We start from the raw sequence: 23,018 nt of genomic DNA, 5'->3' as shown, positions 1-23,018 counted from the left end.
ACACACACACACACACACACACACACACACACACACACACACACACACACACACACACACACACACACACACACACACACACACACACACAGGGCTCAAAAGAGTTCATGTTTATGTGGGCTGGAGTAAAATCACAGGTTTATCGATTTTCTCTCATGAGTACGGTAGTTCAACATACATGACTTGTCTGAGATGGAATGTGCAGAAATAAAGAATGATGTAGAATGCAGTAAATGCACACACTCAGTAAAGGCATTCAGCTTTATTACAGGCTATATTTTAATATTCTTTCCTCATATACCTGTCTGCATGTGTTTTCAAACAGAGTTTGTACGAAGATATAAGGATATTTTACTCTGAACAATGAGATTGTGAAAATAGAAAATAAACACAGAAAAGAAAAAAAAGATTTCCGATGATTAGACTGAGGCTGCTGGCACAGCAGTGAAAAAAGAAAAGCAGCAGAAGTAATTCGGAGCTTTTTCCCTGCTGGATACCATTACATTACTCTTAAGTGGTAGCACTGTATCTACTCAGAGCCTTAGATTATCACTCATTATGCTTGTCTAGTCATTGGATGGCGTTTGTGAGTCCCAGTGTACACAGCAGTTGCATTCATATATAGTATGCACAATTTGTAACTTTATGTTTGCATATGCTGTGCATGTAAAACATAATATCTGTAGTAGAAAGGGACAGAGATACTTGACAGTGCCTTTTATAGCATACTTACCTTCTTATCTCCTTTTTACATTCCAAAGACCATAACCCCTGTCTGTGCAGCTATAGCTACAGAGATTTACTGTACTGTAGTGGTACACTGTATAACACCTTAAAATTTTTATGCTTATGGTAATTAATAATTGCACTATTACATCTACTTGACGCTGTGTGGCTGCATTGTCATAATCATCGCTGCAAATTTCCCCAACCGTGATTGCAATAAAACATAATCACACAATGTCCTGATATATAACATTAAAAAAAAAAAAAAAAGAATGTACTGGTACACTGTGTAAGCTTTTGTTCACCAGTCTTCCCAAGTTGTCAAACATTAAAACTCCAGCAATAAAACAGAATGCAGCAGTATAGAAAACAAAATAAAAACAATAAAAATACAGCAGTGAAGTGGAATTCAATAAAATAACTTGAAAGCACAGACTCGGTTATGGTCAGAGTTTAGCTGGAGGGCAAAACTTTGCTTTTAACTGCTGGGACTGGGTGAATAGGTTGACTTAGTGCTTGTGTGAAATATTTGTTTTGGCAGTGTTTGAGTGAGTGTGTTAGTGTGAAGGAACTGCTGTGTTGGTGTGTGGATGTTAACAGATGTCTCTGTGTATGTAAGCTAAACAGCCCCTATTCTTAATTCCAGGGTGAACCTGAACTTCCTCCCCTTTCAAGTTTTTTTTTTTTTGCTTTGCTTTTTTCAACACAGACTGACACAAGATGAATGAGTCATCTTTTGGGCAGTTTTGCCTCATTCTTCTTTACACAGATGCTTATTGTTTTAATAGCATGCCCCCACGGTGTCACAAACTGGCTCAAGGAATGTGACAGGATGCTGTCCACACTATGATTAGTCATAAAACAAACGGGTTTATTAAGGTTTAAGTTAACATAAAGCAACAATCAAAATGTGTATGGAAGTGAGAGAGAGACAGAATAATATATTCTCTGTCATGCCAGTATGCATGAGTTGGACCTGTTGGGCTACAGGGTTGTGGCATGCATCGCTTTATGTCACAGAGACCCTTATGATTATTCAAGATGCTTAAATCCACTAATGGAATTATCTTAATAAGATAGTACAAGTCATTTACTCATTTTTTTTAGAGTTTACCTTTTCTTAAATGCTACCAGCTTAAAGCAGATAACCCGTAAGCTGAAGAGGAAATGGCATCTCACTAATTTAGAAGATCTTCATTTAGCCTAGCCAAAGAGTTCGTTGCGCTATAAAAAAAAAAAGCCCCCTGTAAAGCTAGGACATCGTACTATTTATCACTGACTGAAGAAAATAAGAACCCCAGGTTTCTTTTCAGCTCTGTAGACAGGCTGGCAAAGAGTCAGAGCTCTGTTGAGCCGGGTATTCCTTTAACTTTAACCAGTAATGACATCATAAATTTCTTCACAAATAAAATTTTAACCATTAGAGAAAAAAATATTCATAACTGTTTTACACACATTTATGTTCAGCTACTTTCAGTACTACTGATACTTATTTGGACTCTTTCTCTCTGATTGATCTTTCTGAGTTAACTTGAATAGTTACTTCCTCCAAACCATCTTATCTTTTAGACCCCATTCCTAAAAGACTGCTCAAAGAAGTCATACCATTAATTAATGCTTCAGTCTAAAATGTGACCAATCTATCTTTATTAATTGGCTGCATACAACAGGCTTTTAAGGTGGCACCATTACTTTAAAAGTCATCACTTGACTCAGCTGTCTTAGCTAATTATAGACCAATCTCCAACCTTCCTTTTCTCTCCAAAATTCTTGAAACAGTAGCTGTAAAACAGCTAACTGATCATCTGCAGAGGAACGGTTTATTCGAAGAGTTTCAGTCAGGGTTCAAAATTCATCACAGTAACAGCATTAGTGAAGTTTACAAATGATCTTGTTACAGCCTCTGACAGTGGACTCATCCCTGTGCTTGTCCTGTTGGGCCTCAGTGCAGCTTTTGATACTGTTGACCATAATATTTTATTACAGAGATTAGAGCATACTATAGGTATTAAAGGTACTGCACTGCTGTGGTTTGAATCAGATTTATCTAATAGACTCCAATGTGTTCACATAAATGGGGAGTCTTCTTCACACATTAAGGTTAATTATGGAGTTGCACAGGGTTCTGTGTTATGACTAATTCTATTTACACTATACATGCTTCCCGTAGGCAGTGTTATTAGAAACCACTGCATACATTTTCATTGCTATGCAGATGATACTCAGCTTTATCTATCCATGAAGCCAGATGACACACACCAATTAGTTAAACTGCAGGAATGTCTTAAAGACATAAAGGCCTGGATGACCTCTAATTTCCTGCTTCTAAACTCAGATAAAACTGAAGTTCTTGTAGTCGGCCCCACAAATCTTAGAAACCATGTCTAATCAGATACTTACTCTGGATGGCATTACTTTGGCCTCCAGTAACACTGTAAGAAATCTTGGAGTCATTTTTGACCAGGATATGTCCTTCAATGCACATATTAAACACATGATACAAAATGCTGCAGCTAGAGTACTGATGGGGACTAGAAAGAGAGAATAGATTTCTCCCATATTGGCTTCTCTTCATTGGCTCCCTGTTAAATCCAGAATTGAATTTAAAATTCTTCTTCTTACATACAAGGCCTTGAATAATCAGGCCCCATCTTATCTTAAAGACCTCATAGTACCATATCACCCCAAAAGAGCACTTTGCTCTCAGACTGCTGGCTTACTTGTGGTTCCTAGGATACTTAAGAGTAGAGTAGGAGGTAGAGCCTTCAGCTTTCAGGCTCCTAGGACACCCTCTCTGTTTTTAACATTAAGCTTAAAACTTACCTTTTGATAAAGCTTATAGTTAGGCTGGATCAGGTGACTTGGAAACATCCCTTAGTTATGCTGCAATAGGCCTAGGTTGCTGGGGTGGGGTGGGGGTGGTGGTGTTCTCATGATGCAACTTTTTCTTTTTCATTCATCTCTTTTTTCAGTTTATACACCACTCTGCATTTAATCATTAGTTATTATTAATCTTTGGCTCTTTTCCACAGCATGTCTTTTGTTCTGTCTCCCTCCCATCAGCCCCAACCTGTTGCAGCAGATGACTGCGCCTCCTTGAGTCTGATTCTGGAGTTTTTCTTTCCCACTGTCACCAAGTGCTTGCTCATAGGTCATTTTGATTGTCGGGTTTTCTCTGTAATTATTACAGGGTCTTTACTTTAGAATACAGAGTGCCTTGAGACGACTGTTGTGATTTGGCACTATGTCTGAATCTTAAACTACCAGTTCTACCCTCAGGACAAATTCCCAAATAATTTTCCTTATTGCATAGATGTTGGTGTCCATTTTTCCTAAGTCCTCCTAAGTCCTCAGAGGTGTCAAGGCTACAGCTTTGTGCTTGTTCAATGTCACTTCACACCAAACCTGACCTACTGACTGCTTACCTTTGAAAGAGTGAACTTTGACCAGAAAAGACCCTTGATCCTAACAGGTCCTAATGATGTAGAGAGGATTGCGGGTGACAGGAGATGAATGGTAACTAACATACATTTAATGACAGACACACATGGGCTGGTGCGCAGATTTTGAGGCACAACGATAAAGTGAAAAGGGCTGTTCTGCAGGCTAGAGGAGTGACAAGAGAACTCTCACACACACAGAGCTCAGCTTACACAGGAAACTGCTGAGACGTGCAGGTCATGTCCGTTTCCATGTTTATGGTCTTTGCAGACATATTAAAACAGGCGCGCGCGCACACACACACTTGCACACACACACACACACACACACACACACACACACACCTGGTGTAATCAGTTATCTTTGTTTTTGTATCTTGTCTGTTTGACAAAGTACTGTCTGGTTTAGTTTACCCTGAACTACAGGTCAAATTGACATTGTTTTATTATTGCTCTTTGAGATCATATATGCAATTCTTAATAAAGTCCTGAAAAACATGCATGAATACTGCACATGCAAACACCTTACTTACTGTAATTGACTTTTCTGAAGGTTAAACTGGACACAAACTAATTTATTTTGGCTTTCGTTACCTAAAATAATGAGCCTTGCAGTTTACCCTTTACTAAATCTCCCCAGTAGACCACAGATGGCCTTTCAATTACCAAGCTAAAACATGCAGAATTGCAATGCATACCATTATCAATGGACTGCAAGAGGGGCTGCATTCACATCTCCTCATGATTAAGTGAGCAAGCCCACACATATCCAAACACACCAATTTGCAGACATGCTTATGCACATGTTAACAGACAAATATGCAAGCATGTGGCATGTGTGGTCACATAAGGACACACACATGCAAACAAAGACACACAAATCTAGATTACCTTTCTTATTTTCTTAGCAAGGAATCTTTCTTAGGTTCAGTACTCCATTCATCTACAATGCACCAATCCATAAATCCAGCCACATGACACAGAGTCATGCCAGTGCATTTGCAGAGCGATCTGAGGTTAGTTACTGTGTTTTCTACTCATCACATTAAGCTTTCACATTTAATATGAATTGACTATGTAGCAAGAATGACTGAGGGTCAGGTTATTAATGCTGAAGTTATCAAGCCATTTATGGGATGGCATACTTGTTTTTGTCCTCTCTAGTTTGCCAGTATAATTCTTCTGTTAGAATCCACATGTAATAGCCTATTTAAATTAAGAAAACTTGCATTATCCATCCATCCATCCATTCACTTCCGCTTATCCTGGTCAGGGTCGCGGGGGGGCGCTGGAGCCTATCCCAGCTGTCATAGGGCGAGAGGCAGGGTACAGCCTGAACAGGTCGCCAGCCTGTCACAGGGCCAACACAGAGAGACGAACAACCTTTCACACTCACATTCACACCTATGGGCAATTTAGATTAGCCAATTAACCTAACCCCAGTAAGTGCATGTCTTTGGAATGTGGGAGGAAACCGGAGTACCCGGAGGAAACCCACGCAAGCACGGGGAGAACATGCAAACTCCACACAGAGAGAGGGAGAGGCCTGGGCCAAGGTGGAATCGAACCCAGGCCTTCCAGATGGTATTCTATCTGTGAGGCAACAGTGCTAACCACTGCGCCACCGTGCTGCCCTAAAAAACTTGCATTATGCAAATTAAAATTTGCCCAAGGAAAATAGAGAATAGAAGAGCCATAATTATTCTTTTCTCATTGTAAAATCACACTGGCCATTAGTAGCTGACCCACAGTACCTGCTGAGCCACAGCCACCCACATATACAACTGAAATACAGTTAGTGATTTGAAATTTGTTAAATCAGTGCTCTTTAATATTTATAGTTGGCTTATCTAATAAAAGTTTTATGTAAGCAGTCTTGTATGATTTACTTTTATATGATCTAAATAATTTCAGTGAATACCCAGTTGAGAATATTAGTGATTAAAACAAGAATGATTTGTATCCAAGTGTTGGAATGTTCAAATGTTCACTCATAGTATTTTCTATGCAGTAAATTACCGTTACTTACTTTTAGGTTATCACTGAATGTATTATATTTTATAGTGTTGGCACAGAGCATTGAGAGCAAACAATTGTGAATGGTTAAAAGTTGACCAGCCACTTAAAGTCATGCACTCTGGTGGATTTCATTTGTCTGAGCCCAGCATTACATGGCCAAAGAAAAACAAAGTTTAGGATTTCAGATTTTGCCACACGCTTACTTTTTTTTTTTTTTTTTTTTTTGCTCATTATGATTCAGAAAATAACATGTGTGAATTTGCTTATACAATATTTATGATGCATATGCTGGCTGATAGACAAAGAAGAAAATCATGACAGGAAACCTCTGTAGTCTTTATATCAGTATGACGGCTAAATGTTACTTTTGAATGTGTTTTGCGTGGAATGTTTGTGCCCACACATAAAAAAAACAGACTCATACTGTGACATTATGAGATGAGAAACTTGTGAAAAACTGTATGTACGTAAGTCCCACTGTTTAGGAATATGTAATTCTCTATTGATATGCTAAAAAGACATTTGGGATTGGAGTTTTAAAGGCAGATATTCACCAGGGAGTTGTGGGCTAGCAGAGGGTAGCTGCATAATCAGCTCTACCATCAGCCAACTGATATTCTGCATAATAGAGAGGGGATTTCTGGGTCAGTGTGTGTGGTGTGTGTATTTGTGTGGCAGTAGCAGTGTTGGTGGGGGTCTATCCTTTTATCCACATGGATGTGTGCATGTCTGCATGTGTCCTCTCTGCATGTGTATGTATGTGTTCCATCCACGGCTCTATGTTTACTTGTGCATGTGTATATCTGTGCATTGGGGGCTCTGACCCTTTACCCCACATGGAGGGCAGTTTCAGTTTCATTAGGGAACAGAGAGTGAGATAGAGACTGAGAGACAGAGAGACAGAGAAATAAAAAAAAAAAAAAACCCCACGACCAGGAGAAAGAAAGATGGGCAGCAGGCAAGTAAGGGTAGCTTTAGAATCTATTAATAGGTCAAAGGTCGCGCCATTAACACAACAAGGAATAAAAGCCATGGCAAAGGAAGCTATGACCTTTTGCAATTTACACACACACACACACACACACACACACCCACACACACACACAGACACACACACACACACACACACACACACACAACGTTTGTCTGAAACTTATTCCAATTAGACACCTGGCCCAAACCCAATCCTAGCATTACCCTGTCCTTAAAAATATCTGCCCATCAGTCCCCCACAAGAAAGCGAAGACCCCACAATGTGTCGATGTAAACAGTTTTCGGTCCCGCAACATGATTAATAGCTGGTTCACTTTCTCTCAAACAACATAGCTGAATAATCCAGACTTGAGTGTGGTTTAATTAAGTTGAGTGTTTGAGGTTTAGTAAATGGGGGGAACAAGGGGTGCTGGGTAGAAGGTTAGCAGATTGTGTGTGTGTATATATAGGTAGAAAATGAGACTGTCAGGTTCCATGTGTGTACGCATAGACCCATGGTACTCTGTCTGTATTTGTGTGCTTCGGTGCATCTGTGTAAAAGGTGTGGGTGTATACACATGGGTTTACTGAAAAAAATCAAAGAGTCTTAAGCCAACCTGTGTCCCTAGTGATGCAAAAGGCAGGTTAAAACTTTGTAAGTTAAAAAGAAAGACGAGGAGAAGGAGAAGGGAGGAAGAGAACAAAAACTGTGTGGGCAGCTATAAGCATTAAAAAAAACCAAAGGAACCAATGTAGTTATTGCTCACATTCGAGTCATTAAAGGATAATGAAATCATATTCAAAAGAAAAGTGGGTGAAAGAGAGAAGAAGTTGAGTGATGAAGAATGCCATGATAATCGTAGGGAAAAAAAAAATGGCAATGAAGTACAAAGCAACCACAACAGAAGCCCAAAACCTTAACAAAGCCCACCACCGTATGATCACAGAATCTGACTGGAGGTTCCCATATTTATTACAGTTAGAAACTAAACTCTGCTTGTGGTCAAATTACAGCATTTTGGCGTACACATGTGTAAAAGATCAGGTTCTTTAGCTGTTTGTAGGACAGGTTCTTCTGATGCTTTTTGTAAAAAGCTTGCAATCTTAGTGTGCGTACTGTCACAAGGCTCTCAGAGCGCCTGTCATGTTCTTTTCTCCTTGACTGAATTTAGATTGCCGATTTTGAGTTGCGCCTTCCTATTTGATTTGTTGCATGCAGATATCATGATGTTAGATAACTTTAAATGTTATTCATGGATGTGTATCGCCTTGAAGAAAGTGAAGGATGAATGGGTTAAGGATGAGAGAAAGATCGATGGATATAGAGAGAAGAAAATCCGGAGAAACAGCCAAAGGGAAGCAGAGCGTTGGACTGAGAAACAGACAGGCAGCAAGGACAGAGATTGAGTGAGAGTCAGAGACAGGAAAAAAAAAGGGGGAGAGAATTAAAGAAACCACAACAGAAGCCAAAAGCCCACTAAGTCTCCTACTCCTTATGTTGGTGGGGTGTGGTGTTGGGGATCTGGCACAACTTCCTACAGTACAGCCCCTTTCTAAACATCTCATATATACACCCAGTCAGACACAGAGTCACGGCTAACCACATCACAGTTTTGTGCATATGTGTGTGCGTGTGTGTGTTTGTGTGTGTGGGTGTGTGTGTGTGTGTGTGTGTAACCACTCAGCTCAGCTGCTCCCAGGCTCACAGAAAGCATTGGCTGCCTGAGCATGTCAGAACTGTCTCTTGATCTCATCTGTCTTTTTATTGCCTAATCCCTATCTATATTGTCTTCTCTTCTTCCCTCTTATATACCCCTCTTATCTTCTGCCTTCACCTCAACAGTCCCTATCGAAACTTCTACTTAGAGTGTGAATATAACCTTAGTTTCTCTGGCAGCATCTTCTTTTTTTTTTTTTTTTTTTTTACTTCATGAAAGCAGTGTACCTGTATTTCACTAGGTCTGACATCTGCCTACCACACAGAGACTTTCCAAGTATTCCTGTTTTCTACGGATGAGATTCAGATAGTAGCCAACCCTCCATATGCCTCTTTCATGCACTATCTCAATGGGTGGATAGTCAGATGAGGTTTTTGGCCATGAATGTTTCATTCTGGTTTACATAACAGTAGCTGAGCTCCTTGGTAGCACATTCTGAATGTGTGATTACAAAATGCTGTTTGTTCTGCTCAGCCTCTTCATACTCTGTGCCTGCCTGCAAGTCTGTCTTACATTGTCTATCTCCTTAAATTTCTCTCTCCTTTTCTTTTTGTGAAAAAAAAAAAAAAATAAATAAAACACACAATAGAAACTCTGATTGGTTTTCAATTTCAACTTGCCTCATTTCATGACATTCCATTTGTGTTGCCAAATTTGTAGACAGAAAAGAAATGACAGTTGGAATAAAGTAACTGTATCTAGAAATGCTTATTTGGACAATTTTGTTAGTTTGGGATGCATTTATGTATTTGTTTTTTGTTTTTTTAATATCTAGCTGCTTCAGATTTGATGAAATGTAGAAAGAATTTTTGAATAAATGATGAATTTTAAACTAAAAATGAAGCTTGAAATGAATAAAGCAAAGGGAAACAATGTAAAGAAAATCTATAGACGTGTTTGCAGGTCTATGAGAATATATTTCTAAATGCATTACAACTATTGGATAGTTTAGAAGTACTAGTTTAAAAGAAATCAGTGAAAAACTATTATAAATTCATCCTGACTACAAACTGCATGGCAGTCTATCCAGTATATGTCAGGACATTTCACATATCAACCTCAGTAATGCTGGAGGAACAGTCAGTCATGGTGTCATAGTCTTGCTGAAATGTGTTATTAACTGTTTCTTGATTAATGCACTTTGAAATAAATGTAATTTAAGTCTGGCGACCAAGTTTGAAAGGCGTGTTAAAGTAAAAATTACAGATAGTAGACCAACACAACACAATACATACTTACAGTATATTATGCAGAACACAATACATGACCCAGATATCCCACACTGTTACCCATAACTGTGAATTATGAAGAAACATGTGAAACAAAGGGTTTAAAAAAACAAGAATAGATGGAACAAATAACAATCTGTATCTATTAGTGCTATCTTTGGGGAACCTAAAGTTTCACCCTGATAGAAGCATCTGGAATGTAAAGGAAAATCCAAAACGATGGTCTGTGCCTTGAAGAAGAATAACTGTTCCCTCTGGAGAAATGGAAACTTCCACAAAGATCATAAAGGTCATAAAACCTGGATATTTTTTCACAATTGTTTTAAAAAAGGATATTTTGTTTGATACATAAGTAGAACTTGCGGATTGCAGAAGGTCAGCATGATATCCACACTCAGCAGATGAGTATCTATGCGTTTGATTAGTGAAGTAGAAATTAATATTGTCTTCCTTATATGCTGATAGAAAGCTGTCTGGTGTCAGCTTGTCCCATATTTACATATTTAATCAGCATCTTGATCAACTTACTAACGTGCAAACTTTCATATCCACTGCCTCAAACAATCCACGCTATTAGTGAAATAAACTATAGCAGAATCTTTTGATTCTACGAGCTCGATTTATGTACATGAAAACATTGCCTGCATTTCATTCAGCTGGCGCATGCAGTGTGCCTATAATTAGAGTGATTTACGGAGGCAACAGATAATTATATAATCATAGGCTGTGAATGTGTTGTATACTCATTTAGGGAGTGAAGCGGGAATCGATATTTCTGCATATAACAGAAGTTGTTTTAGTTCAGGAGAAGCAGTATAATATTTCCTAAAGGCCGATGAAAAGTTGATACATGTTTAGTAACATCTAATAACGTCTATGTCACAATTATATTCCAATTAGTTATCCTATTATGGTCATTACTGAGTGATAGAAATGTAATTAGGATCTTTCATTTGTTGCATAAACATCACCGATAAGGCAGCGTGTCTGTGAATTACAATCCAATGAGTATGCCATCAGTTGTGGTCCAACATCAGCTCCAAAAGCTGCTATTACTATAAATTTTTAGCTGTGGTGCTAAAAGGTAGTATAGACGCCACCATGTATGAGTCAGGTCCTCTTTCACCGTTGAGCTGAGTTCCACTAACCACCCATAAATGTGAAAATAGTTAATGTGTTTCCATGCTGGTTCAGATGTCTATTTCTGCATCATTTGTGGTCCCAAGCTCGGTTCCTTCTCCTTTAAACCAATAATATGTATGAGTCAGGTTCTCTTAGCCATTTATAAGCATGGTACTGAGCAGACAGTCACCCATAAATGTCTTTGCCTATGTCTCCAACTGTTGCCAAAGCTCTTACTTCAGGGGCTCTAAATGTCTCCTTAACCTGCCGATGAATATATTTTGGCTTTTTTTTTCAGCATATGGAGTCACTACAAGATTTCAGGATGTATGTCATAAAAATAATAGTTGTCTTTTTTTATAGACAATTATTTTTTTCCTCTCCTTCATAAAAGTTGACATTTTACTGCGTCTCCTTATTTTTCATTCTGTCAGTGCAACTGAGTTAATCTCTTTCTTAGTGTTTGATGACTGTGTATGAATCAGGCCTTCTGGTGTGTTTAGTTACATTTTCCTCCTTTTTACTCTTGCTCACTGTCATTTGCTGTCAGGTCCTCTTGGCCATAGACTGAAATGCTGACAGAAGATGCCCATGAATGATGAATGATGACTGGAGGACTGTCTGGTGCCAACAGAATGCATAATACAGCATCGATACAGCAATTCCAGTCCTCCTCACCAGAAACATGGTGCAGTTTCTATATCACATTATTGGAAGATTTGCCCCCAGCAGGACACCAGGACCACTTAAAGTGGAAATCAACTGCAAAACAGCTCTCAGGAATGTATTTCTACTTGGAGTCATTGGAAAGAGTTTTCTGGTGAGCGCTGAAATGAACTGCAAAATAATAGAAGATAGATTATTACATTTTTGAAGCCTGATCATGTTTAGTTAATCTTGTTATATATTTTTGTTCTTACATCTGTATAGGATAAACCATGCTTAATTTTACATTGAATACCAGGTTGTTCAGCTATAATGTGCTGCAAGTGAGCAGATATTATAGCTAATAATTTTCAATATGAACATGTGCTATTAAATTTTATTCTTTTTCAAGGCTTTGAATGGGCATTTTTAAACTTTCAAAGTGAGTTCATATGTTTTTTTTTGTATACAGTAGGTGTGTTCGTGTGTGTGTATTTGGAGTGGGTGAACAGAGAAACATATACATTGATTAGAGACACGTTTACACTCCTGTATGTCTGCATCTCAGTGATGGGGTATGAATAGTGGCACCCAGACTGTACACGGATGTTGCTGTGTATGCGTCTGTATCCCTATAGTGTAGGGATATGTTGCAGTGTAGAAGCATTTGCAGTTATATTACTGTGTGTGTGTGTGTGTGTGTGTGTGTGTGTGTGTGTGTGTGTGTGTGTGTGTGTGTGTGTGTGTGTGTGTGTGCGTGTGTGTGTGTGCACGTGTGTATTCCTAGTATGTAGGTCATCAGTGTATTTCTGATGAAATACAGTCCTCTAGAGAACTCTACAGATATGAGGGCCTAAATTAGACACTATTATCTACGTGTGTGTGTGTGTGTATGTGTGTGTGTGTGTGTGTGTGTGTGTGTGTGTGTGTGTGTGTGTGTGTGTGTGTGTGTTCTTAAGAGAGAGAAAGAGAGTGAGAGAGAGTTACAAATCAGACCAGAGCCTCACAGACATGTGTTTTCAATTTGGTGCATGCTTTTACATGTAAGAGCAGCATCATGAGTGTGTGTTTGTCCGGCTGTGTGAGTAGGTGTTAAATTGCATGCAATTTCAAACATTATGTATTTATGTATGTGAATGAAAATGACACAGTGGCATCATCTGACGGGCCCGTTGCCTATTATCACTGACCTGGGACTGTAAACCTCAGCCCTTGATTTTAACGACTGTTGGCTCACAAAGCCTGTCCATATTGTCACATTACCAAGCCAAACTGCTAATAAGCCTCAAGCACCACTCCAAGAAGACTATGTGGCCAAATGGAGGAAGCACATACTCTACTGGATAACATACACAAGAGGTGTATTGCAGGAGTAAGGGATATGTTTTGAGGAAGGCTGGCTTTATAACACATAAAAATGTACATTTGATTTCTGTGCTTCTTCAACACTGAAATTTCAGTTTTGGAAGTCCATTCAAAGTTGTGATACGTCCATCTTGCATTTTTGTATGGCTACTGTTACAGAACCAGGGCAAAGATAATTAGGTTTCTTTAAAGTATACAGAAGATACACATTTTATGTCACTTTCTAGATACAAAATGTGTCTTTTTGCATAGCCTGTGATCTTAGTGCTGCTGAAACATTACATATAATCCCCTTTCATTTCAAGATGTCTACATTTCCAGGCAGCCGACTGTCAGTAAGTCACAGGGACAATATGCAGTCAATCTGTCAAACCAATTCGGAATTTTGCCAGAGCTCAGCCCAAAAGTTATATTCAACCTGAGAGAGATGAATGGGAGTGAGAATGTCTACCTTTGAAAAGCTTCATGCTTTGACCAAATCATATGCTGTCACTCCTAAGCTTTAGAAGGCCTGCACTTTTCATCAAAGCCGTTGATGGCTACCTTTCACAGTACTGTCGAATACACCCTCAAAAGCTTCCCTCCCTCCTTTCCTCCCATCCCCTCCCAAATCTCTTTCTTCTTCCCTCCGATGTCTACTACCCCTCTGCCTCCACCCCCCCAATCCTTCCATTCCCCTTGTCCTTAATCCCTCCCTCCCTCCTCTCCTCAATCAAACCCTCAAATCCCTCCAGGTTTTTTTTTTCTCTCTCTGTGTATTTGTGACTTCAGTACTGTCAAGGTAGATGAAACAAGAAAAATTCAGATTCATCACAGTCATAACCTGCCATGATAATAATCCTCTACTATTCTTCCCTTGTGGCATTAGGCCGATGTTACTGGCCTTTTTGGGGTCTATTTGCATATTTGTTTCCCCTTTGTTTCTTTTGATGAATTATTTACTGTGGAGTAAAATGACAGCAGAGATCAGTGATGATTGCTGTCATGGGTAGATGTGAGTTCTTTTCTCCTCTTTGTAATTGTTCTCTTCTTTGCTGATTTTCAATCAAGTTTTTTTTTTTTTTTTTTACTCTTGTTTCCCAGTGACAACAGACAGTAAAAGGAGGGAAAAAACAGATATTTTAACATTGTCAGTGAAACCTTTCCACTGTCTAGCAGGAATGAAGCTTCCTTTGTTGTTGTAGTGATTATAGGGTAGGGAAAAGCAGCAAAAAGAGGAGAAAAGGGAGAGAGTAGGGATCAAATGGAAAAATACTGTGAACACAAATGTGCTGGGAGGGCCACCTCACACACCTCCCACACACAGGGCAATTGAGTGAAAACACACACATCCTGCCCTTCATCATCCAGCCATAAAAGAGACTTGATTAGAATAAGATAAACTACTAATAATAGTTGAGCACTGCAGTTTGCGATCCTTTTAACTTTTTAACTTGAAACAGAAAAATCAAATTGAGTTTCCAGGAGCTTAAGGTTTAGGCAACATGTGTATTTGCAAACAAAACAATGTCTTTAGAGTTGTAATCACAGTGAGCTGTGTCCACATGCCTTGATTGTAAAGACTCAGAAACACTGTGTTCGCAGTGTGTATCAGGATCTGCCCCACGTGCACACTTCCACATGCACACACAACACACACGGCCACCCTGTCCCTGTGTTGCCCTATCCAAGAATAATAATGCATAATTCATGTTCCAAAGTCTCGTCTGCAGACAAAAGTCAGTGCTTGCATTTATTATTTATTGAAAACAGCTCACATGATGAATCCTTTAACAAACAGACTAAGCACTGTACCCGTTTCTTTTTCTCGTGCTGTTTGTGTTTTGGCATAGATTTAAGTAGGCTCATTAGCAGAGATGAGGATGCAAGGAGGGGAGAGGAATGGCAGGGAAGAGAGAGGTGAAGTGAGTGTGTGTGCATGTGAGACAGAGAGAGAAAGAAAGAGGAAATGAGGCAAAAGGATAACGGGATAATTTTTTGAAAAGGTATGAATTAATGAGTCTTGGGCATCGCAAACTAATTAATATAACAATGAAATGCTTTGAGCGCTATAGTTTAAGGCCTTCATTACATTTAAACAGTGAAAGTTTACCTCACTCACTGCTGGGTGTTTGACTTTACTTAACCACATTGAAAAACTCTGGATGTAACAGATTTGTGTCAGTACATAATAACTGAAATCTCTTTTTTTCATGCCTGTTGCAGGGCTACAGCTGTGCTACACTCCAGCAGAATCAGAGCAGACAAACACCCATACACACACTTTCCAATGTCATGGTTGCACTTGTTGTGTGGACAGTTTGCCTTGAAGACGGGGAGCAATTTATTGTAGAGTGAAGGGAGCCTTTGCCATCCTATGCTAATGTAGTCATCATTTATTCCAGAGCACTTGTATTTTTTTTTCTCCTCTTCTACTCCACCCCTTCACCATCCATCACTCTTCCAAGCCATGAGGTATTATCTTTGCGGAACATTTTATATTCAGTCTTCCTTTAGATGGGTGGAGGCACACACATACACAGTCATTTTTGTTAAATAAAAACCCAATCAAATCTGGTCTAGCAAAGGTTGAATAATTGATGCGTTATGTTAAAAAAGGAATGAAATAATCATAGCCTGTTGGATGTTGGAAGAATATCAAACCCAGCATTGGAGCTTGGCAGACTGGGCTGAGCAGGGTAGGGGCCTTATGTTTTTGGGACGGCAGCCCTGTAAAATAATAATGAACAGCAAAAAGTAAGGAGATTAGGAGATTTTTGTTCTGGACTGTACCTGACACTTTATTCATGCCCACCCATGCTTTGTTATACAGCGTGACCAGGGTCCATCTATCCTGCACTGACGAATCAAAATTTTCTATAAATGATTAATTCGGTGTGCCAGAAATGTTCCAGCAGAATGGGTGCAGTAAAAAAAAATGATGCAAGGTGTACAAGGAGCGCTACTTTAATGGGAAGATGTTGCCGCTACAGAAACAATGCATCTTAGGGATATAATGTTTTTTAATTTTACCATTCATCAAAGTGTCAAACAACAATAATAATGTCATTTCTATTATATTTTGACAAAGTCACCAAATACCAGACCAGACTAAATGATAAATCTGAATAGCATTTTAATACACATAGTTGACTTGGTAAATGATTAATGATAAACTATCAGCATTCAGCTTTACTGTTCTACAGTATAAGCTCTTAGTGGTGATAAATGAAATAATATCTTCTTATTTGCCACTGTAGACTAGTGGGACCTGCTTTCATGGCTATAAAAGTCAGCTATGAATATATATACATACTGTACATCTCTTTACGGACCACGCGTACACACCCACACACAAATAATCCAATAAACATCATTGTTTCAAATGAAGATGAACTGTTTTTACATTAAGGAACACCTTTAAGATTGTGCTCATTGGGTATGCAGCAACCGTTCAAAATGAACATATTCATTCACAGCTCCAGTGAGATGTGAGCAGCCATGCATCTCTCACCGATAGCATTTTTATTAATGTTTCAGATTTTCATTAAGCAAATGTGTCTGGGTCAAGAGTTGCATTTGTCCTCTCTTTCACTGTGGTGTTTGCAGCTAGGATTGCCTTGATACTTAAAAGATAGTGTATGGGATGCTGTGTGAGCAGCATGATGAGTTGTTAGAAAGAAGGTGAGGAGGACAGGGGAATGTGTTTGTTTGCAGATCACTGAGACAAAAAGTGAAATACTGTAACTATTCAGTTGTACACCTTTATTTCCTTCTTGATTCAGTAAAGGATAACAACAAGTACAGGCAGCATGCATCAAGCTGTAATATATTCCGCACGCCACTGCAAAACTATAAATGGCCAGAAAACATGTGCAAATAGTGACATTTTATCTGCGGTCCCCAGTTTTTCTTTATTCAACCAGACCCTTCCCTCCAGCCCTTTTCTGAGCCCTCTGACTAGTCAAACAGTGTTCTACTCAGGGGGCTTATTTTATTAATTCACCATTTCCTCTGTTACAGGCCCCCTTCATTGTAGTCCACATAGCAAGAAGACCACCTCATAGGGATTTTCCTCTTCACCAGGTAACCACAAAGGGTAAAAGAAGCACATTATCCACATGTACAACACCCTACCCCTCCCACACACGCAGGCTTTTTGTGTTATATTATGCTGACCACCGCCACAGCAGGAAAAACACAAGCACGCACACACACACACACACACGGCATATTATCTTTATGAGGTGTTATACACCAGTGACCACCAACATAGGGTCTCAGTGTTCTCTAATCCACACTCAGACTGAAAAGACTGTTCCATGCAATAGAGGGATTACACTGTCGGATTAATGTGAGTTTTAATTTTAGTCATTTTAAGAGCCCGTGATAATAGGAATAGGTGCAGGGAAGAATGCCACTGCTCCAGTATGAACTGAAATGTGGTACAACTTTATATTATTGTATTACAGCTGAATTTGCTTCAGTGAAACACGTATTGTGTGCTTGTTAGTCCATGTTCGTCTCACTGAGGATGAGCATGCAGAAGCTTTATAAGTCTGTGAAACCTGCTATTATCACTGCAGCTAATGCAGATATCCGAACAACTCGAGAAAATTTAGAGTCACTGATTAGCTGCTCATTGTGCCCAAAACAAATATGACGTTATTACAGAAAGAAGGCAAAGAAAACATTGTTTGGAATACTTTACATATTTTCACTTTTGGAGATTTCAAGCATGCAGTGAAAAAATGTTACTCTGTTTTTAAAAATTTTTGTCTCAGTCTTCATCAGTTTGTGTCAGCATTTTATGGATTTTTCAGCCTGTACTGACTCTCAAGGTTTCAAATACTGCTGTTGTGTTATGCTACAGTCACAGTAGAGAAAATAGTATGCAGCACAACCAAAACTATTATGACCATGTGCATTAAGTTTGTTATCTCATAGCCTTTATAATTGTTGGTTCGGAGATGGGGACCACTCGCAACGACTGACAGTCAGTCACTGTCTTCAAAACAAATTTGGTACATCAAGATAGTAATAAAAACAGCAACCCGTTGACATTAGTCTGCCATCAGTTTGCAATTGAATGGGGTCAAGTCAGCAATTGCATTCAATTTATTTGTGGTAGCATGGCAATTAAATTATAATTTGGTGAAAATGACAAATCTGTTATTGTCTACATACACAGACATTCACATTAAACAGTAATTCACATTGATTACTTACATTCAAAGTCCAGCCAAAACCTCAGAGTTGAAAGAGAAATTCAGAAATTCCTCCACAAATAGCAACATAGCTGCTGCAGGAAGGCAAAATGACATAGGTGCTCAGCGACCTTGCTTTTATATAGGAACACAACCAGAGTTGACAAACAGCTGAGTGGAGTCCCCTAAAGAGACACGTCGCAGATGAGATGCACTCACAGGTGTAGACTGACTCTGACTGATTGCTACATGGTGGTAATCTGTCTACATTTATAAATTAGAAGTCAGTTATTTGCAAACATTTGCAAGTATGTCTGAGAGTGATTGCAATCAGTCGAATTGTTTGGAGGCAGGTTGCTTCCCACCAGGTGATCTGCGCAAATGCCTTGTGAACGAAAAGTGGTCACCAAAAGTTTGAGGGTTTTGCACGCTCAGTTGTTGGGTGACCATTTGGAATGTGAAAAAATTCACCCACCAATTTTTCCTAGTCGCAAGGCGGTTGCTGTCCTATTTTTTCTCTAGCATGACTGAGCCATTAGAAACCACTGGTGTCCTAGAGACTCACTGACCATAGAAATTGTGTAATGGGTGTCATTCCCAACTAGCAACAAACTTGTTCAGAACACTTAGCATCATGTGTAAACTGATGTCCATGGTAACATTATATAAAGAGCATATTCTTTTCCTAAACCTAACCAAGTAGTTTAGATACCAAACTTAACCAAACCTTGTGAAACGCATGATGTGACATCAGTGCTTCTCAAACAGGACGGTCCAGTATTGCAGACAGTAAGTGAAAAAACACCTTGTTCACATCTCGTTGATGGCAGCAGCTTCTGACAGAAGAGCACTATTTGACACTCAGGGATGAGAACACTGGCTTTTTTTTTTTTTTGACTATTCTGTGTGTATTATCAGTACAAAAACTATACAGTCCTGTGTACAGAAACCAGTGCTTGCAGTTCTCCATTCAAGATCTAGGCTGAATAAACAACAGCTGCCAACAAATATGGCAGATTAACTCTAAAACACAGAGAGCCCAGGGACATGATATAACATTCATTCCAAAGTCATATTCCTATTATGCTATTGATGCAACTGTGGCAATTGTTATAATCCTAACCGTACTTTACTTTCTCAGCTGTTAGCAAAATGAGTATGTAAGAAATTTTAGTAAAAGTTTAAGTGGTGTGTTTGGAAGATTTTTTCTGTAAAAGACAGAAAGAAAAAGAAAAAGAGGCTAAAAGATGGCAGAAAAAGGCTTTTGCTATAGAGTGAGGAAAAGCTGATGAATTGGTTAAAGACTGGAAATAGGGAGGTAGTGTAAAGGAGAAACAAGCAGCAATAAAATCATGGATTTAGGCATAACAGGTCAGTGCAGGATTATATATTATTAGCATTTTTTTTTTCCTTTTTGTTCAGTCATTCTCTGCTCATAGAAGAATATAGTTGCTTTGGTGTGTTAATACAAACAAAAGGGTGTTTGGGGTAAAAAAAACAAAGATGGGTTATACTTTAGTTAAATCAAAATTGAGTTTGATTAATGAGATTTTGCACAGATTTCGTCCTCCCCGTAGGAGATTCCAACAATCAAACCCCAAATTCTCAGCGGCTGTTGATCCATACTGGTTTAGAAAAAACACACCGCTGAACTGCTTTCTGAAACTGCAGGCTGGGATTTTAATCAGTCCATTGCCTTGAAAAATTAAAAATGAAAACTCAACAGATTTGTCAAACAACAGAAGGGACTCTTACACAAAGGTTGGGAAAGGTATGAATTCCATCACTGCATCCACCACATCATCTGCATTTGGCTCTGCTCCAGTGTTTCCTCTTTCATTGTGATCAGAGAGTCACTGGTGAATTCCTCAGCCTCATTCTCATCTCATCCTTCAGCACATTCAATTTGAAATAAAAGAATGGAAACTATATTAGAAGTGCCGTACCTCAACTTTGACTTGAGGTTTATGTGAACTCTATGAGACTTAAAAATCAGATTTGAAGGATTCAAAAGTAATTGGACATGTGACACTTTCTGAACATTTTCATATAGATGACTTTGTAATTATCTGTTAATATGAGGAGTAAATAAGTGACCATACGAGCAAAGATAAGGAAAAAAAGAATGAAGTAAGGATAACAGTAAGGCTCAAAAAGCTCAAAATCAGGGGCAGTTGCTTGGCCAAAAACAAGCATTCTAAAAACAGTGGTGTGAAATGGCAGGTAACTGGTCATTAACAACATTGTACTCCATGCTGTCAATGACCAAAAATCCTTTGCATATTAAATAAAAGACTTCTGTCCATTGCTCTCTACAAGGCAAATCATCCAAAGAAGAATTTTGAGAACTAGAAGCCTGGAGAACTATTCTTGAAGGCTACGTAAAGCAATTACAGGAAACCTTGCCCAAGAGAATTCAGGCTCTGTTGAAGAATAAAGGTCTTCATGTCAAATATTTCCTTTCAAGCATGTTCTGTTTTTTCCATGTATGATAGCACCTATATCCCATTTTCCTAGCAAAATATGAAGAAATGATGGGTCACTCAAAACCTTTGCACAGTACAGTGTAGAGGATCATTCTTTGCACTCAGAACACCACAGAGAATTAACCCGGACAACATTTCATAATTAAACAGCATAATGATATTAAGAACATACAGCCAAATAATGAAATAAATTTTTCAGTGCAAAGAGGTGGAACAATGTTAGAGTGAGAAGCCATTGGGGGTCTTCAGTCATTAAAAAAATCCATCAAAATCCATCCATCCAGGCTTCAAGCCACGTTCTTGTAGCCAAACCACAGCAGGTTTGGACCTGTCAGTGTCCCATGAGGAATCACTGGCTGATGAGGATGCAGCTACAGCCATGTTTTAGGTATCACAAGACATAGGTTTATCCAGTCTTTTGCTAAGTATGTTTTGGAAGTGACAAATTTTTCTTAATAAGGCAGCAAGAACTATGTAATGACATACTAACTACATGGCAATCTACATTGAGTGCATGCTAACTTTCTAAACTGCTCAGTCTGTTCCTTTTTCCAACTTCTGTGCTTTATCCTATGGCTTGTTAATCTGACTGGTAACAGTTAGCTTGTATTTTACAAAAGTTCCTGCCCTCTTTCAAGCTGTTTCCAACTGTGATTTCCCAGATGGTTCAGTGTATTAAACACTCTGTTAACTTTGAAAGCGCATCCATTTTTATTTGAAATTCAATGGGCCAAAGCAACTGCCAAACAAATAAATAACTGTCCAAATACTTGGATCTAGACTCTAATAAATTCTGTGAATGCCAACCAAATGTATAAAAGAGTTGCACATGCATACTTTGAGACTATTTTGGATTTTTCTCTAACTTCCTTTTCAGTTTGCATGGAGAAAAATAAAATCTGTCTACATGTATGATGTTTTCATATAATTGCATACAACCTACCCTCTAAGAAATACAATGAGAAATTCAGTTCAGCTGCTGTCTTGCTGCTTCTTAAGCTAGTCTATAGAAATTTTTCCCACTGTCTTGGTTTCATGCCTGTAGCCTTGGTGATGGCTGTCAGCCTCACAGGAAACATTATTATTGCCACACTGACAGTTACTTACAGCTTTTTGTGCCTAAAGAAGCAACATACATCATTCAATGTTGAAATTATCATGCAAACTTTATTACTACACAGAGTTTTGTGTCATGAGGCATAATATGAATGTAGTTGATCGTTATTAATGCATATCCTTATTCAATTGCAATGCAGACTCAAAGTTCTCTAGCTTTACATTGTTCTATGGCTAGCAATAATGCACAGTTCATAAACTTATTTTTTTTCTTAACTCAAAGGCTAAATTCAAAAGTATTTTTTCTCTCTGAATACACATTTTGGAAAAGGAAAAACTAAAGAACTGCAGGAATATGTAATGTAAACATGGGACATATTTACCTCCGCCAACGAGGTTATGTTTCTGGTACTGTTTGTGTGCATGCGTGTGGGTTTACATACACCAAGGTCTTCAAGGTCAACTTAATGATTTATTGGTCCAAAACTGACAAGAAGTCTCATAATTTTGACCACTTACAGGTGAAGTGGATAACACTGATTATCTCTTCGTCATGGCACCTGTTAGTGGGTGGGATATATTAGGGAGCAAGTGAACATTTTGCCCTCAAAGTTGATGTGTTAGACTCATGAAAAATGGGGAAGCACAAGGATTTTAGTGAGTTTGACAAGGACCAAATGTCTAGACGACTGCACCAGAACATCTCCAAAACTGCAGCTCTTGTGGGGTGTTTCCAGTCTGCAGTGGTCAGTATCTATCAAAAGTGGTCCAAGGAAGAAACAGTGGTGAACCAGCAACAGGGTCATAGGTGGGCAAGGCTAATTGATGCATGTGGTGAGCGAAGGCTGGCCCGTGCTGTCCAGTCCAACAAACAATCCACTGTAGCTCAAATTGACAAAAAAGTTAATCCTGGTTCTTATAGAAAGGTGTCAGAATACACAGTGCATCACAGTTTGTTGTGCATGGGGCTGCATAGCTGCTGACCAGTCAGGCTGCTCATGCTGACCCCTTTTGTGTGTGTGCATTGCTTACCAGGGGAACACCTGGCACCTGG

General features: G+C 38.9%; 1 long non-coding RNA gene across 2 annotated transcripts in view; it reads left to right on the top strand.

Moving 5' to 3' along the window:
- Positions 1-23,018, top strand: part of LOC115794617 (uncharacterized) — a 99,163-nt gene that overhangs the window by 58,284 nt on the left and 17,861 nt on the right. Inside the window, exons 4-5 of one of the 2 annotated variants that reach the window (XR_004021182.1) lie at positions 11,777-12,046; positions 17,239-17,301. This is a non-coding gene — a long non-coding RNA (uncharacterized LOC115794617). The remainder of the gene's footprint in view (positions 1-11,776; positions 12,047-17,238; positions 17,302-23,018) is intronic. The other variant, XR_004021183.1, reaches the window with a different exon arrangement.

This window comes from Archocentrus centrarchus, chromosome 16 (genome assembly GCF_007364275.1).
Source record: "Archocentrus centrarchus isolate MPI-CPG fArcCen1 chromosome 16, fArcCen1, whole genome shotgun sequence".
Lineage (NCBI taxonomy): Eukaryota > Metazoa > Chordata > Actinopteri > Cichliformes > Cichlidae > Archocentrus > Archocentrus centrarchus.
This window is presented reverse-complemented; position numbering and strand designations above follow the sequence as displayed.